The sequence below is a fragment of the Schistocerca americana genome, chromosome X (genome assembly GCF_021461395.2).
Source record: "Schistocerca americana isolate TAMUIC-IGC-003095 chromosome X, iqSchAmer2.1, whole genome shotgun sequence".
Classification (NCBI taxonomy): domain Eukaryota; kingdom Metazoa; phylum Arthropoda; class Insecta; order Orthoptera; family Acrididae; genus Schistocerca; species Schistocerca americana.
In genome coordinates, this window is record NC_060130.1 from 418,969,448 (window position 1) to 418,985,979 (window position 16,532).

The following is a 16,532-nucleotide window of genomic DNA, read 5'->3' on the forward strand; positions in this document are numbered from 1 at the left end:
AAAACATAGGCAAAGAACAGGACAAGGATCCCGAAATACCAGGAATCAAACACAAGTGGGGAAGTAAGGATTTTCCAGACATTCGACAGCACTATCTCGTAAAAAACAATGTTTTATTTTTTAAACGAAATGTTGTAACGAATGAATGGTTAATTTGTATCCCAGATGAACTAATTAGTAAGTACATATGGTATACACATTTAAGTAATGGCCACTTTGGACCAAAGAAATGCTTTTTAAAAATAAAACAAACAAGCCATTTTCCTAATATGGAAAGACGAATTAGAACAGTATTAGTCAAATGCAAAAAATGTATGAGGGCTAAACACGTAACTTTCCAAACCAAGCCACCTATGTTTCCAATAATCCCTAAAAGATTAAAACAAGCCGGCCGGAGTGGCTGAGCGGTTAAAGGCGCTATAGTCTGGAACCGCACAACCGCTACGGTCGCAGGTTCGAATCCTGCCTCAGGCATGGATGTGAGTGATGTCCTTAGGATAGTTAGGTTTAAGTAGTTCTAAGTTCTAGGGGACTGATGACCTTAGAAGTTAAGTCCCATAGTGCTCATAGCAATTTGAACAATTTTGAACCCAACAGAAGTGGTGTCCCGTACCACAGCAGTTGAGTGCCGTAGTGCTCAGAGCCATTTTGAGCCAGCCATTAAAACAAAAAGCTGCAACAGATTTGATGGGGCCCCTCCCACGCACAAAAAATGGATATATTTTCATATTTGTCGTTTTGGAACTTACTTCTAAATATGTTACCTTGACACCATTAAAACGGGCAACAGGTCTTACTATAAGTAAAGCATTTAGACAAGATTTTCTCAGACAAGTAGGTCGAGTGGAACGAATAATTTCGGATAATGGCCCACAATACAAATCAGTGCAATGGCAGAACACGTTAAAACAACACAAAATAAAACCCAGCTACATATCTAAGTACAAACCTAGCGTAAATCCAGCAAGACAATCTATGAAGGACATAGGCACTTTATGCCGATTATATGCAGGCAAAAGACACAACACTTGCGATATATATGTTAAAGATTTTCAAGAAGTAATAAATGAAATGCCACATAGTACTACACTACTACCTCCAGTTACTGTACTTAAAAATATTGAACCCCCAAACATAACCAGAGAAAATGTTAGATTTCCTATTGTACCACGTAGACAGCACAAACAAGTCATAGCAACAGCACTCTCCAACATCAGAAAGGCAACCATTAAAAGAAAAGAAATAGGAGATAGAACAGCAATTAAAAGAACATTCTCAGTAAGCCAGAAAGTATTTGTAAAAACACACCATCTCTCCAGCAAACAGAAACACAAAATACATAAGTTTTATGCTGCATACAAGGGATTTGTCATAATTAGCCGAATTGCTCATGATAATGCTGTGGAACTAATGAACCCAAAAACAGGCAAAACTTTAGGACTTCACCATGTGAGCCATACCAGAAAGTTTGAAGATTAATTTTATTACTGGTAAATAATCAGCACAATATTTCAAGATTATGTTGCAGATAAGATCGTCAGGAAAAAGAAGAATGAAGAGAGAGGAAGATGGGAAAAAGAAAGTAGTTTCAATAAAAACAAAAATAACACCAATAGTACCATAGATTAAGGTGAAGGGATAAAGCGTAGATAGTCTAACAGCATGAAATACTAAAATGCTATACACCATGACACTACACAAAAAAAACGAATTTGAGGATTCTTGTAGACGTTAAGACTCAAAATATCGTAGAATTGTAACATGGAAAGGGCGCCAAAATTTGTAAAGCTTTTAAGAAGGCGTAAAACAATGTAGGTACTAGACATATGTTAGATGATTATCAGTAAAAGTTTTGTAAGAACCATTGTAAAAACTCCAGCAAGGATGAGATGCAACGACCCACAAGTTGCAACGCGAGAAGTATCAAGAAAGGAAAGGACGTAATTAGCAAGACATGACTCCTGCAAGGCAGAAGCGTTGAGAGAAGGGAAAGGACAGTGAGAACAGCAGAAGGCCCTTGTAGCCAAAGTGGGCAGTAAATAAATCTGCTGCCAAGCTGAACCACAGGGTGGTGGAACCCTGCTGGGACAGAACACGGAACCACACAGTGGCGGAACCCTGCAGAGACACGATGGGACACCGAACGCCAGAAGGGTCTCCAAACGCCCTGACTCAAAAAAATGGTTCAAATGGCTCTGAGCACTATGGGACTTAACAGCTGTGGTCATCAGTCCCCTAGAACTTAGAACTTCTTAAACCTAACTGACCTAAGGACATCACACACATCCATGCCCGAGGCAGGATTCGAACCTGTGACCGTAGCAGTCGCGCGGTTCCGGACTGCGCGCCTAGAACCGCGAGACCACCGCGGCCGGCTGCCCCGACTCAGTGGAGCGAGCAAAAAACGGCCCGACGACAAGACCGCTTGGCCAAGCCACCACTGGCAAAAAAATATGTGTAAAAGTCACACTACTGCTATTAAACAGCACGCTGATGCACGAAACTGAAGAAAACTTCTACAAAGTAAAAATGACACGCCCAAACAATTTATCAAACTGTTACTAGGAGGAGAACTTCAAAGTGACTAGATATCAATAAATATTTCCATATCTTACCCAGAGAAGAACCAAGAAGCAAGTAAGAAGCAGAGTAAAAGCAGGAAGAACAGAAGTTGAAGATTCGCAAGATTGAGACCAAGAAAGAAGATGAGTGAAGAATAGACAAGATACCTTCCCAAATCCCTATCCTACTGTAAACTAGTCGTCTGCGAAGTATTACAACGGAAAACTACCGCTTTCAGCGACACATAACGATGACTTTCATGCATACAAAGCCAGTAAACCACGAGATTCTGCACTCACAGCTCCATTCCATTATGGGACCTCCACAACAGCAACACACACTTGCAAAGCCAACAAGGAACGACGAACGAAGCTGTACATCAAATACTTGCCCACATTCATCTCGCTCAAGTCCATCACCTTCGTGCAAAAAATATTCGCCTACCTCATGCTTAAACATTCATAGGATTGTGTGAATGTGTGAAATCAAATTATGTGATGTAGGAATTGTGCAAAAGAAATGTGTGAAAAACTAAATAAGTTAAGCACACCAGACAGCTAATAAACTACGAAATAACAGTCATCGACTATGGACTTAAGTAAAAATTAGACTATCGATAAAAATAAGTCATTTGTTCTGAAATGGACAGTATATAAAGAACAAAAGTAAGGCATAATAAACACTAAAACTATGTGCCACGTATTTTCTCCTCATAAAAATAAAAGTATAACTATATTTTACTTATTTTCTCCTTATAAAAACAAAGAATAAAAAATTATCTTGTTGGATGTTTTCCCTTTTTTTTAACATTTGTACCATTTGTTAGGATAATATCTCAATACTTGTGTATGTATATTTCTTTGTCAAAGCAATTCTTGGAAATAATTCTTATTTGTTAGTGTAACAATGTTGAAATGAGTGTCTAGAAACAAAAACATTTTACTTGTACATGATATTTAGGAAATGTGTTAGGAATAGATTTTACTTAATTACTACATTTATAAAAACAATATTTCTAAGAAAATCGATGTGAAAGACTCCTCATTTTCGATAACAAACTTCTTCAAAAAATTTCACAATTAAATAAAGAAAGAAAATAATTAAAAAATAATAATTATAATAGAATAAAAACATTCTTCCCTTGTCAACATAAATATATTTTTGATAATAATGTGGAAGAATATAAAAATATAAGTTAATAGTACGAACTACCATAGAACAGAATAACGTGACTGAACAGTGGGCAACAAAATTTAGATAACGGAATAATTTTTGACTGGCTTAGACAACGATTCAAACATTGCCTAACTTCAGTACAAAAATTAAGTTCAAGGGTGGTGATATGTAAGGTGTCAGGCAAATCCAACACCTTCCATGAAAACCCTGACATGATAAGCAAATCCAGTAGTATTTCATATAGCTCCGAATAAATCGCGACATTCAATTAACCAAAGTAAGACGAGTAACGAGTGAGCAAATGGAATACCACAGACTAACACAAGAATGCCTAAATGCATGTCATACCTTACCACCGTGAAACAGACGCAGTTCTGAGGGGAGAAACGAGAAAAGAAGCCGAGAGCATAACCGTGTTAAGCTAGAAGGCCCTATGATAAGGGACGGACACCCACGTCGCTAGCTAACCGCTAGGGCCACCTCCCAACCCATGTTTAGAGCTAGAGCCATCCAGAAGAACAGCATAGATCTTACGATAACACTAAAAGGGCCACCCCAGCCGCAAGTTTTAGCGTGAGACTTTTTCGCGTCTCTGCTACGTCAGGACCACCCACCAGCCCATGTTGAAAGATAGAGCCCTCCAGAAGAACAGTATAGATCTTACGATAACACTAAAAGGACCACACCAGCTGCAAGTCTTAGCGTGAGACTTTTTCGCGTCTCTGTTACGTTGCAAACTTTAAAAACATTGCCCCACCACGAAAAGTATGACGTTTCTCATTGGATAGACAGAATTTTTGTAGGCGGAGCTTAAGGTTAACATTGAGACCTTGATTGGTCAGATGAAAACACAGCCAGATAGTTTTTTTAAACCAACTTCGGTAAATTGTAGTAAGGAGAAGTTAGGAGAGAGTTGCTTCCGAGACGGCGAGGTGAGCGGAGCTGTGCTGCACGCTGTCTCCTGACGAACACCGACAAGGTAATGAACGCACGCGATGCCGGAAACAGCGCATAAAGCTACACTCAGAACTGCAGAAGTCTCATCTGTTACACCCCATTTTTGCGTAATACTAGTGTCGATCGTCAATTAAAGCTCATGGTGTTCACATTTGCCACTTGAAGTAAAAATCTGAAACGCGATGATTTTTCTGTTAGATAGTTATTGAGAAGCCACATCAGCCACTGTAATTTACGACAAGTTAGATAAGTAATTAAAGATAATTGAGGGTCACTGTAGACCATTTTGATAGTTTTCTCTTTTGTGAAACTTAATCTAAACCTAGATTATAGATGTGATATGGCATAGGTCATCCTTCGATCCATTGTAGAACTTGGTTTTTATCATCCTGTATTAAAACATTTCCTTTTATCAATAGTGCAATTTATAAACAATGTTTTGTGAGTAGAATAAAATTTCCAGTGGTAAACTTAACTGCTTTTTCGACGTTATTTTACCAGCTAACTAAAAAATAGGAAAGCCTTGAACCCCTTCCCTTAAATTTAGTTAGTATTAAGATTCTTTTACAGGGAGTGCAGTGGAGCTGACGCTGAAATCATTAAGTATTTGGTTATATCATCGGTAGTCTCACTGAACTCTTCTGAACTCTACATGCCATGTGTGGTCTGGCGTCTCCATACCAGCAACAGGTCCCAGGTGCAAACTAGTCAATTCCCTAAAAACACGCTCAGATCGTCGTTGCGCGAAAGTGGTAGGGAGACACGATATAGAACAAACAGACACCACGCAGAATGTTAAAATCTCATCTCTCAAAGCTACCTGTTCTTATTCTTCTGTATTTCTTTCCCCTGTTCCTGTCAATCGTTCTCTAACGCTCTCTCTGAAACTCTCTACAAACTCTGGTTCTTCCAGTTTATCCAGGTCCCATCTCTTTAAATTCTTATCTATTTGCAGTTTCTTCAGATTTAGTCTACAGTTCATAATCAACAGATTGTAGTCAGAGTCCACATTTGCCACAGGAAATGTTTTACAGTTTAAAACCTAGTTCCTAACTCTCTGTCTTACCATTATGTAATCTATCTAAAACTTTACAGTGTCTCCAGGCCTCTTGCACGTACATAACCTTCTTTCATGATTCTAATACCAAGTGGCCACATTCATTAAGTTACACTCTGTGCCAAATTCTACTAGGCGGCTTCCTCTTTCATTCCTTACCCCCAGTCCATATCCACATACTGCTTTTCCTACTCAAACTTTTCCTATTACCGAATTCCAGTCCCCCCCCTCCCCCCCCCCCCCCCCCCGACTACTAAATTTTCGTCTCCCTTAACTGCCTGAATAATTTCTTTTATAGAATCATACATTTCTTCAATCTCTTCATCATCTGCGGAGCTAGTTGGCATATAAACTTGTACTACTGTGGTAGGTTTGGGCTTCGTTTCTGTCTTGGCTACAATAATGCGTTCACTATGCTGTTCGTAGTAGCTCATCAATGTTCAAATCTTTTTATTCACTATTAAACCTACTCCTGCATTGCCGTCATTTGATTTTGTATTTATAGCCCTGTATTCGCCTGACCAGAAATCTTGTAACTCCTGCCACCGAACTCCCACTTTACTAACTCCCACTACATGTAACTTTAATCTATCCATTTTCCTTCTTAAATTTTCTAACCTACCTACCCGATTAAGGGATCTGACATTTGTTTCTGCTGATAACGACGTGCTCCTGAGTAGTTCCCACCCGGAGTTCCGAATGAGGGACTATTTTATCTGCGGAATATTCTACGCAAGAGCACTCCATCATCAATTAACAATACAATAAAGCTGCAGCCCTCGGAAAAAATTACGGCTGTAGTTTTTCCTTGCTTTCAGCCGATCGTAGTATCAGCTCAGCAAATCCGTTTTGGTTAATGTTACAAGGCCAGATCAGTCAATCATCCAGACCGTCCCCTCTGAAACTACTGAAATGGCTGCTGCCCCTTTTCAGTAACCATACGTTTGTCTGGCCTTTCAACAGGTACCCCTCCGTTATGGTTGAATCTACAGCATGTCTATCTGTATCGCTGAGGCACGCAAGCATCCCCACCAACGGCAAGGTCCATGGTTTGTGAGGAGAGGTCATGAAGTACATCAGAAACAAAATAGACCTTACCAAGTCACTAAAGGGTAACTCTGTATCGGTATGTTTATTATGTGGCAAAATGTTCACAAAAATTATATTTGTACTAGAAACTAGGGTTATTTGTGAGTTCTGTTCTCTGTTTTCTACATACCATCTAAACCAGTCATTTTCTGTTGCTCTTATTTCTAATAATTCACGGAATTTCAATAGCATTTTATGAGCAAAAGTGTAAAACGCCATAAATATATTTGAAAAATGCATCTGATGAATTTATCCTTGTATATTGCATCGTCTACAGATGTTGGAAACTTTGCTATTAGCCTTTCTTTAAATCTGCTATATCGGAAAGTAAACTGTGCTTCTTTGAAGATACTTCAATGGCCCTATTTCTACTAAAGCAGAAAGAATTTTTGATTTATCCATAGTTCTCGCTACCTGTATAGTATGAAATGAGTTAGAGATTTACTTTGTTTTCTGTTAAGCTTGGTCCGTGCCTCTGTGACTGCAAAAATTCATGCCTGATAACATATATTAGTAGCTGGCATTTTGTCTGAAATAATGTTTGTGGAAATTCGTGCACATGTCCAGAACGCAGCTCATCACGTAGCAAACACAATGTCATAACTACGAGGTGGTCCAGTAAGTAATGAAACATATTTATTTCTGAAATAAGACTGGTTTTATTCAGGATTCCGATGCACCAGATTATTTCGAACTCTTTTGTATACAAAAACCTATTTTTCAATTAACCTCCATTCAATGCGACGGGCTCACGCCAACTCACGGGGACGGCTTCTATGCCCGCATGGTACCACTCTACTGGTCGACGTCGGAGCCAGCGCCTTGTCGCATTTGCATCCTTCCCATCATTCAAGTACTGCTTCCCGCTGACCTCATCCTTTGCTGGGCCAAACAGCAAACATACGGAAGTCGGAAGGTGCGAGACCTGCGCAATAGAGTGGATGCGGAAGAACAGTTCAGTGAAGTTTTCTGAGCTCCTCTCTGTGGTGGCTGTGCCCTCCTGTAATGTTTTGTGGTTCCTGGCTGGATGAGGATAGAGTGATATGAAAGGTAGGTGTTCGGTTTGTGGAGGAGGGAAAAGCCATGATGAGTGGAAATAAGTGTATAGTAGTGTGATGGAGTGTGAGTTGGAGGAAAAGGTGAGGAGCAAGAGGTCAAATGAAATTAAGTGATGAGGAGGGGGGGGGGGGGGGAGGCCATTGTGTGGGTGAAGGTGAAGGGTAGAAAAGGCTCTTTCCTCTTTTCATAAAATTTCTTCGATTATTTTATATAGTGTCTGGTTTACAATATTTATTTGGTCATTGAGAAATTATTTATTTTGTGTTAATATTTTCTATAAGTGGAAATGTTCTTTCAGAGGGAGTATGTGTCTGTCTTTGCCGATTCTTTGGATATTTATATCTTGGACTATTTTATTCTTGTTATTGTAAATGTTCAATAGTTTGTACTGTACTGAAATGCTCTGACATGTTCTTATATCTTGTGTCGAATGTCCTGTTGGTGATTCCAAAATGGTTCAAATGGCTCTGAGCACTACGGGACTTAACTTCTGAGGTCATCAGTCCCCTAGAACGTAGACCTACTTAAACCTAATTAACCTAGGGACATCACAAACATCCCTGCCCGAGGCAGGATTCGAACCTGCGACCGTAGCGGTCGCGTGGTTCCAGACTGTAGCGCCCAGAAACGCTCGACCACCTCGGCGCTGATGATTCCAAGGTATATTTTTCCGCAGTCTCTGCAACTGAGCTGATAGGTACCGGATTATTGGTATCTGTTTGGTTTTGATTTCAGTTTTTTGATGTGCTTTTCTGTTGAGTTGTTTGTTTTGTATGACATGTTTAAGCCTTGTTTTTTTAATATGTTATATATTTTATATGTGAATTTGTTGTGATATGTCAGTGTACGCAGTTTTTTATTAGTACTGTAAGCTGTATGTACTGGGTTTGTTTGGTTCGTATTTTTTTCATTATTTTTGTCTTTATTTATCTGTTTAGTTTGTCTACCGTTGTTTCGGTGAGTCGGTTTTGAGTGGTATTTATTTTACAGTGCCTAGCTCTTTCTGGTAATCAGAAGTGTTTAGGTGGCTCCTGTTCAGTCTGTTTGACATAGGCGGCCGCGGTGGCCGTGAGGTTCTGGCGTTGCAGTCCGGAGCCGCGGGACTGCTACGGTCGCAGGTTCGAATCCTGCCTCGGGCATGGGTGTGTGTGACGTCCTTAGGTTAGTTAGGTTTAAGTAGTTCTGAGTTCTGTGGGACTTATGACCTGAGATGTTGAGTCCCATAGTGCTCAGAGCCATTTGAACCATTTTTTTTGCTTGACATATATCTGATTACAGCCTGTTTCTGATTCTGTAGGTGGTTTGAGGTTGCATTTCAGATAGTGTCACTTGTAGCGGGGTTTTCTCTAGGTGTCAAACGTGTTTTTTATTGCCTTTTTTCACGGTTACGTCTAGTAAGTTGATTGGTTTTCTTGTTCTTTTTCTACTGTAAACTTAACGTTTTCCTGTACATTATTCATGCTTCGTGTAGTTGCTGAATTCTATATTTACATTCATCTACCATGCATGTTATGCCATCCATGTACCTGTACCAGTAAATGATGTAGTTTTTCTTTGTTATTTTGCCGCAAGACATTACTTCTTCTTTATGATTCACGAAAATGTTGGCTGATGTTCCTGAGACAGGTGACCTCCTGCGTAAATCTTCTTCCAGTATGTAGTATTCTTGATTGAATGCAAAGTAGTTTTATTGTTACATCTGTGTGTTTATGAGAAAGCTGGTTGTGTGTTTTCTGGTTTTATTCCATTATTTTTTCAGGTTTCGTTAACAGCGACGCAAATGTACATACTTTCTACATAAAATGAGAGCAGTGTTGCTTTGACAGGGGCTTTAATGTCTCTTGTATGTTCCACTAGCTGAGAGGTATTTATTGTTGTTCTATTGTTTTCTAGTTTATACTGCTGCACGAGCTGTGAATCCATTTGTTTTGTGGTAGGTATATAGGAGCTACTCTGAAATTCACTCTTGGACAGGCAGGGTAATTTTCTTTGTGGGCCTTTGGTTGATATCTCATGTTGGGGGCTTGAGGATAGTTTTGTACAAGTCTCTGTTTCTCCCTCTCTGTAAATTTATACTCTATGTTTTGAACGTGTTTTTAACATGTGTTTGAACTCTATTGGTTGGGTATGATTTTATTTTTTTATGCAGTTTTTTATGATGAATTCTTCAGTTTATGTATGTATTCTTTTGTTTTCATGAGGACAATATTGTTACCTTGGTCAGATTTAGTAACCAGTGCAATGAAATATTTTGCTTGCAGTTTTTTATTTAACTTTTTACGTTTCGTTCATCACAATCTTTTTGAATATAGTGTTTTCCTTTTTAACTTGTCTTACTATGTTTTCAATTTCTTCTTTTAGTAACTCACTAGTTAACCCTGTATATATATTACTGTTGTCTTTTTTTCCATAATGTGAATGTGTTCCTATTGTATAATGATATTTTCTATCCGTAGTTCGTTTGCTATGAGTCAACATTATCTTTTACACCTGTTCTGTGAGCTGTTGTTCGTTTTCATTTAGTATTATATCTGTAATATTGACCACTTTTAGATAGAAGTGTTGTGTGTGAACGCGTTTGCCGTTATGGGGTTCTGTGTGATGCAATTTGGGAGTTTCAATCTTCTTATTATGCTTTAGTTACAATTTGTTTATAGCTCTGCACGTGCAAGATTCGACGTTTTCCATGATGGAAGCGAAAATAACAGGATTGTTAAAGTTTGTGCTATTTGAATGTGAATTTCGTACAATTCTTAGTGTGGGGTCTGTTCTTTTCATATGGAATGATTTAGTTTTGTGTTTCAGCCTGGTATTTCTAGTGACATGTTTGGCAACATGCGCACCCTTCGAACTGTTGCCAGATAGGCCGCTAAAATACCGGGCTGAAACACGAAATTAAGTCACTACATTTGAAAAATCAGACGATCAACAGCTCTTAGAGAAGGTATACAACATAATGTTGACTCATAGCAAATGAACAACAGATAGAAAATTGAACAGAAAGTATATATATATATATATATATATATATATATATATATATATATATATATATATATATATATATATGTAACACAAATTAAAAAAGAAAACAATAAATTTACAAATACCTGTGATGAACAAAACGTAAAAATCTAAAGAAAAAACCGGCAACTAAATCTGATCAAGGTAATAGTGCTGTCCTCGTGAAAATAAAAGAATACATTGAAAACTGAGGAGTTCATCGGCAAAGACAGCATAAAAAAGTTCAAATAATGCCCAACTAACCGATTTCAAACACATGTTTAAAACACGTTCAAAACATAGAGTATAAATTTACAGAGAGGGAGAAACAGAGACTTGTACAAAACTATCCTCAAGCCCCCAACATGAGATATCAACCAAAGGTCCATAAAGAAAATTACCCTGCCTGTCCAAGAGTGAATTTCAGAGCAGCTCCTATATACCCCTGTCAAAGCAACACCGCTCTCATTTTATGTAGAAAGTATGTACATTTGCATCACTGTTAACGTGACCTTAAAAGTAATAGAATTAAAACCTGAAAAAACACAACCAGCTTTCTCATCAACACAGAGATGAAACAGCATAATTGTTAGAGATGATAACACAACAAAATTACGTTGAATTGAATCAAGAATAATACATACTAGAAGAAAAGTTAGCCAGAATTTCACCTATCTCAGGAACATTAGAAAACATGTTCGTGAATCATATAGAAAAATTAATATCTTAAGACAAAATAACCAAGAAAAAACACATCATCTACTGGTACAGGTACATGGATGACATAACATGCATGGTAGATGAATCTGAAAACAGAATACAGTGTTTTCCGATCTTAAAAAGAAATCAAGTCACAAATCTCCTTAGTTACAGACTACTGATTGTGCTTGAACAAAATGGAACGTGTTTGTCGGGAAACGCACGCATTTTCTTGTAGTTTGAAGGACAGAACGAAAATATCGTTGGGAATTGTAAAGAGGCTACGAACAGTATGCCGACACAAATAAAGAGTTTAAAGTTTCCTGTTTCTTTGTAGTATTTCATCTTGTCACTGTAATATGTCTAACAATCTGTGTTGATTCAAGTTCTCCGCAAACTGAGACGAAGGTAAACTTCAGAGTCCTGTAATGAGCTGACTGCAAGCCCTAAACAGTACCGTCTATTTGCTAGTACGAAACTGACTCTGTGTCCACGGCAGGTGGTATTTTGTGTTGTTGGCGAAAGTATTTGCATGTCCTCTAGTCAGACGACGTGGAAGCAAAGTAATTCACGGTTGACAGGGTTCCCAAACGGCTATTTTCCACTCTTTCAGCGTACGTATACGACGCACTCTCTACACATCTGTAAGGAACGTTAAACAACGTAGTGGTGCGCCAACTGCCGCTGTGAGAAAGGTGGACAGGAGCAGAAATAACTAGCGAATAAGATAACACAACACACAGAAGATTTACTTATCTCCTAACATACAAAGACTCATTACAAATACTGTGGCAAGAATTAGAATCCAACTCATAATGTCAACAAGAAAAAGGGCCCCTGAACTTCAGTACTGTGTGATGTAAGACGAGACGGCGTCTGAGTAGCAAATGCAGTGCTGTGGTTCCGAGTGCAAGTGTGGTGAGGGCCGCCGCCGGCTATCCTATGTTGTGGTGACAGAGGGCACTCGTAGTCCAGAACAGCTTGGGGCGTGGCTCACCTGGCGTGCTCCAGTGGGTCCGCCGAATCCTGTACGATCACTATCGGCGTAGGACAGAAACTTGCAGTTCTATTGCCAACTGTGATACGCCGGTAGGGTGGTATCGATATATGATACGACAGGAAGAGGTCACGTTTTGTGGGCAGGATCTGGAAGCACGTGCACTGACCTGAGAGATGCAAGTCGTGTAGTTGTACTTGTGAGGTGGCGGCATCTCGTAATACATTTTATATGCCTGTTGCTTGGTATGCAATATCCCTCCCTTGTGGAGCTAATCTGATGAAGCTGGCTGCCTTTATTAGCATCAAACTTCCATCCTTGCCGAAGTGCCTGTTTGGTGGGTGCAGGAACAATGCTCCTCCTGCTAGTCGCCAACAGCATGGCGTAAAACTCACACAAAACCACGATGAGGGAACGGCCGGTCAAGCGTTAGCCATTCCGACGATAGTAGGCTGTTCCGAGATGAGTGGTGGGATCTCCAGATTTATCAGTTAGTCGCAGGCTAGATGCAGCTGAGGCCTGCTCCTGGAACCGCTTGCAAGGAAGGCTGACAGCTGCATCGAAAGATTCCTCAGACAGCCGCTTATCAGCTTTCTGAATCTGTAAAATAAAACAACCTAGGAGGTCTTCCTATATGCATGTGAGCGTGGTGCGGCCACATCTGAATTTATGGCGCGTGGCGATTCCATTTAAACATTTAATCTTAAACACAGAATTTCTAAACTGCTGTATGACGATGCTTGGCACCAATGACTTTGCCCACAATTTTGCACTGAAATGTGTTACGGATCAAACAGTTAAAAAAGTGTTTGGTTCGAATGTTGTCGAATCTCGGATGATGGATACACTAATGGCATTAAAATTGACATTAATGCTCGGTGCGGTCGTCCATAGGGTTTCTCCCCCGGAGACTGTGCACTGTGTGTACAGGCCCTATAATGAGACAGGAATATCTTTACAGTACAATTGAACCACTTAAGTCATGCGCGACTTGAAAGTACTTACAAGTCTCTCAGAGAGTTCATCTGCCACAAGATAAAACAGTGCTGTCCTAAAGTGTAAAATGCTGTCGGTTTCACGAAACACTTAAATTTCCTGAGGTGAAAGCTGTGTGTAGCTGTCACTGACAATACATTTCGGTATTCCTTCAGTTCAGAAGACTTTGGACAAGCGTGATTAGCCTTTGCTGAAGATATCCATGACATCTATATTAGAAGTGTAAATTTGGAGAAAGCATCGATGATGCTGAGCTGATATCTTCCGAGAAACAGTCCTGTAAAATCAGAATGCAAACGTGAACATGGTTCTGATGTCTGTGGCCACGGAAAACGTAGCCGAGGCGGAGTTGCGTCTTCTTTTTGACTTAATTGGGATTTATCCAGCATCAGTGAGTTGCAGTTTCGGATTGATGTCAAGTGCAGACAGTATGCGTCCCAAGTATAATATTACGGTGAGAAAGTAGATGCACAGCTTTCACACCAAAAGAACCGGTCTCTTAGAATTTCCGAATGATTTTCTACTACATTTCTACTGCAATCATCAGACCGACGCCTATTTTCAAACCCTTCAGTGCTCGTAACTTCTACAGAGCGACGTGTGCCCAGTCGTCATTCTTGTAATACAGCTTTACAAGCAGAGCACGATCCAGCATTGAGACAGTCATGATGTACGTGTAGACGCTAAAGGAGGAAAAGCCGTGTACCTGGCATGTTTATACCAACTTCAATTGGTCGTTCGCATGACAGGTGCTATCATTTACATATTCTGACACACAGAGCGACAGCTATTGGTCAATTCTAACACTATTTTTTTCTTCTGGCATACGTTTTCCCCCTTCTCCGATAATATCCCGTTGCCATTTGAAGTCATTCTGACTAGTGATGTTATTTATATAGCGTTTTGAAAGTTTAATTATAATCACCCTGTATTTTGAAGAATTATAAAAAGTAAAGCGGGGAACTACAGTCGCTAACCATACTACAATTTAACACAGACTGACTGACCATAAGGAAAAAATATGTATGATGTTTCGATAGTCGCTTCATAAATAACCATTTAACTTTGGCAGTCATTTCCTCAGTTTGCTTCAGCAAGCACTTGTGCATTTGTACTCTCAGTCTCTCAGTACTGTGACAAATTCGTTGCGCTGACTGTTCCAGGGGGTAAGCTTTCATAACTGTCGATGTCACATGGATCATTCATGACTATAAATTACAGTGTATCTTCGAACAAAAGAATTTGAAAATCTAATTCTTTAACATCCAGTTTGGCAAAAGTAAACATCAGATGATTTTGATATCAGTTCTTCGAGTTTGGGAAAAGGATATGAACCAATAATCAAATGAGAATTAACCATCGTTTTGAAATCTTCGCAGAAGACAAGGGGGCCATATGGTTTCTGTATAACTTCGGTCGGCGTTGCTCATTGGTTATTGGTTAGGGCTACAGTAATCTCATTCTTATGTTATCTTCCAGCGCAAAAGGAATATTGTTTACTTTGTAAAATTTCGGCACTGCGTTCGACTTAAGCGAAATGTGTGCTTTATAATCCCTGATACTGGTTATTGCTTCGCAAAAAATATTATAATAATTTTGCAATTGCTGATTTAACTTTCCCTTCAGCATTCCAGTTTGAGTCTGATTCACTCCGTCGTGAATGGTGAAGGCCAAAACATTGAATAGAACTACTCATAAAAAATTCGTTGCTTTAGTAGAATTTGCAGCTACAGATGTAGCCTCTTTCGTAAATAGTTTGCACGTCACATCTGTTGAAATATTTATTTTACTGGAACCTCTTGATTGCTGTAGGTGAACAGCTATCTTTTAAAGTCTGTTAACTTTGGCATTCTTAGCTTGCGCGACCCCTGCATGTTAACGATTGAAATTTACGACCCTGTGACAAATTTGAGTTGATTGACACTTTGTTAATTTGGAGTGTTACAGTAAACCATTTGCTATTGCCAGCAAACAGGACATTCACCTAACGTTTCGTCCCTAAAAGTTTCAGGATTTGAATATTTTCGTGTTGATAATTACTTCACTTCTCATTATTATTCATTGACTGTAAAGTCTCTGAGAGTAAAGTCATAGAAATTATGTTATTTGATTTATGTAGGTACCTTCACCTGGGTTTCAGGCTGCATCCTCGATTTGCGTTCGATGCTGATGTGCTAATCGAGAACATGGAGAACCCCGGCAGTTCTGTTCATGTGTAATGGGGAATTCAACCCAAGAATACATACTATGGGTCCAATGGACTCGCACAGAGTTTTAACTTTTAATTGCTGCGAGAAAGACTTAAAATTGATCCCCCACTCGTGGGGTATGCTCACTTACAATATTCAGAAACCTGTTAAAGTCCTATTAGAATTCTGTGTCGTTAGATGTAAATGTCACTCAGATTTTCTTCTTTATACCATATATTTACATAACCTGGGACCGTTAGACACAGAGATTTATTCTGGTGGCATTAAATGAGATTGGGTTGTAGTCAGTTACGTTTTGTTGGAATTAGGAGATTACGTAACTGACTCACACAAGCGTTGACGTTAGTACAGAAAATACGTTGTTACAAATTGCAGTGCTGGTCATCTGTCAGATAGCGTCCTCCTATGTTGTGCAACAGAGCGAAATATTGTAGTAGATGGTTGTGAGTATGTGAAGCAGTGTATAAATGCTGTAAACGTTTGCTGTACAGCAATGTGCGGTTTAATATTCGATACTCATTCGAAAGAAAGGTAAGAGTTATCTGTAACACGAAAAACAACATGAACACCAGTCCATAGGAGAAGAGAGTACTTAGTTTATACACTATGTGATGAAAAGTATCTGGACACCACCAAAAACATACGTTTTTCATTTTAGGTGCATTTTAGGTGCATCATCTGAGAGCGGAATGGGGTGCTAGCCAGAACTCACTGAATTGCACAGGAG